Genomic DNA, 2,876 nt, shown 5'->3' with positions numbered 1-2,876 from the left:
CACACACACACAGAGGTGAGGGAATGGGGGAGGGAGGCACAACAGATTGCTGAAGCAGGTCATGGTTCACCTTCCAGAATGTCAAGTTTGTGCACTCGTGCCTCCTACTCCTCCCTACCATAGGCAGACGCTGGGATGGTCTGAATCCCATGACCAGGCTGAATATGTGAGTTGACCTATGTAAATTTCGGGACTGCAGTCACTGCCTGGGGTCAGGCATGAGGACAAACTGGTTCCTTGCTATGAGTGGAAAATACCAGCTGTTGTTCTTCCCTGGAGATGACCATGCTCTTCATGCTGAGTGGGTAGGAAGGCAGCCCTGCCAGAACCAACCAGGAAAACATGAAGGCGTTGCCAAGAAAGGGACAGGGATTGTCCCAGTCAGGTCTTCCAAGAGGCTTTTAGCCTGTTACACTGCTTTCTTGGCCTGCTGATCTGATAGTAAAAAAAAGTATGTATGAATTACTAAATCATGCTTGCTAAATGTGGGCAAATCTAGGTAAGCCCTAGCCCACAGAGATTGATCACATATCTGAAGCTGCAGAAATAATTACTGCGGACGTACTGGTGATTTCTGCCCCAGCTCACCTAGATGGCCCACTAGAAGCACCACGTTCTAAGATCCAAGTGTGGATTACCAATTCTCAAACTGTCACTGACTCCATGCTGGCGGGAGTGGGTTAGAAAGTGATACTGGGGGCTGGTGAAATTGCTCAGTGGTGAAAAGCACTGACTGCCCCTCCACAGGTCCTGAGTTCAAATCCCAGCAGCCACATGGTGACTCACAACCATCCGTAATGAGATCTGATGCCCTCTACTAGGGTGTCTGAAGACAGCTACAGTGTACTTATATATAATAAATAAATAAATCTTTAAAAAAAAAAAAGAAGAAGAAAGTGATACTGGGTGGAAGGGGGTTGGAGCGCTGGCTCAGAGCGTGTTAAGGACACAGGCTACTCTTCCAGAGGACCCAGATGAGATCCCTAACAACCATCCACTCAGCAGCTCACCGGTCTGGAATTATAGTTCCAAGGGATCCAACGCCCTCTTCTGGCTTCTAGGGACATTGCATACATGTTTGACACACATGCTTGCAGAACATCAACACACACAAAATAAAACTTTATATAAATAAAGTTCCAGGTCTGTGCCAGAATCTGAGCTCTTGTTTCGTTTCCTGATACATCCCCTAAAATAGTAATGACACTTAGCATAAGCACATAGCATAACGACACTGAAGAATCACTGAATGAATAAATTAATATAAAACACGAAAGGCAAGCCAGCAACCCACTCCAGAATTCTCTGTCCAGTGGACATCAACTGTACTGGGGACGGTCATGCCTCTCTCCTGTCCAAGAGGCATGATGGAGGATACCTGATAGAGAATGATACCCACTTGAGTAACTCACAGACTGCTATGAATGTAAGGCCACTTAAGAGTCCTTTATTTACGAAGGCAACCAGAAGCAGGCTCCTGCCACAAAGATCTCTTGGCCCTGAAGTAGGGCAATACAAGGTTTATAAAAACAAAAACCAGATGTGGGCCAGGGATTTTATAAGCATCATTTCCCTTTGTCCTGTCATCCAGGATGTGATTGAGATGGTATGGGGTCAGTTATGGGGTTAGAGACCATATGTCCTGTCATATGCCCTCATTAGGTATGGGGTCAGTCTTGAGATCAGTTATGGGGTTGCAACACCCTGACTTCTAGGTCATTTCAATGTCCAAAGGACCTCAAAGGTCAGAGAAGTCCACTGGCACTAGCTCTGGCACCATTCCCACAAGTTCAACTGCCCCACGTTTGCTTTTGAGCACTCTCTGTATCTCCAGGGTCTGGCTGTCCTGGAACTCACTATGTAGAGACCAGGTTGGTTTCAAACTCACAGAGACCACCTGCCTCTCTGCCTTCCGAGTGCTGGGATTGCTTCTTTTCCCTCTATTGTTTTCAGTCACCAGGAGGCATCATATGGAAAAGCGGTTCTGGTTGGATCTTAATGCAGAAGCTGTCTATAGCCCAGGGAAGGTGCTACTAGGATAAGGTCCAGATGCAAAGCTATCTCCCACACCCAACCCACTTTCCTGCTATTTCAACTGTATCTCACCAGTGCCCCAGCTACCACTCCCACTTGCAAGCCAGAGATACAAGCTGAAATACGACAAGAGTTCCTCGGAGGACCAAGGACCCTATCTGTGTGTTGGCACCTTCTCCTGAATTATCCAAACACATCCACACCAGGCTTCTCTCTGATCAGATGTGGTCCAGACACTGCCACAACTCTGTCCCCTCAGAGCTACTTCGACTTAAAACATCCTCTCCACTGGGAACACATTTGTCTCTGTGCACTTGAGTCCCACCTGTCTGCAAGGGCCCACCCTTGGACTGCACAGGTTCGTGGAAACTTAGCCGTCTGAAATAAAGGCAAAGCCATTCCTCTCATGAAGCTTGCTCTTTCTCACAAACAAGGAAAGATAAAGGGAAGGGTTAGCCCAAGGTCATGGGATTACACCTTATACTGGTCAGCCAGGGCGGTGGCATGGTCCTTCAAAGAAGTAAAACACCTGCAATTCCTAGGCACCCACTCCACTAAAGGCAGCAGGAGCAGCCTGACCCCAAAACTTGTCAGAGATTGAGTTGCGCAAGCCAGGGTCACTGAAAAGGGTAGCAGTAAGCAAAACCTACCACACAAATATGCCATACCCATCAGGCCACTTCAGGGAAATGTTACGAGGGGAGAGCAGGGGAACATCAACTATCTAACAGAAAGGAAACCTGAAAGTCACTAATATGTAGTGGCCAGGCCTTCCAGAGCTCATCCCGGGGCTTCCCCGACCCGAAAAAACACTCGCCATCTCTTACGTAGACGACCATGGG

General features: G+C 47.8%; 1 protein-coding gene across 1 annotated transcript in view; it reads right to left on the bottom strand.

Moving 5' to 3' along the window:
* Window positions 1–2,876, bottom strand: part of Ptdss2 (phosphatidylserine synthase 2) — a 21,588-nt gene that overhangs the window by 18,349 nt on the left and 363 nt on the right. The window lies entirely within an intron of this gene.

Source organism: Mastomys coucha, unplaced genomic scaffold (genome assembly GCF_008632895.1).
Source record: "Mastomys coucha isolate ucsf_1 unplaced genomic scaffold, UCSF_Mcou_1 pScaffold21, whole genome shotgun sequence".
NCBI lineage: Eukaryota > Metazoa > Chordata > Mammalia > Rodentia > Muridae > Mastomys > Mastomys coucha.
The sequence above is the reverse complement of the archived record's forward strand: the minus strand, read 5'-3'. Positions and strand labels throughout refer to the sequence as shown.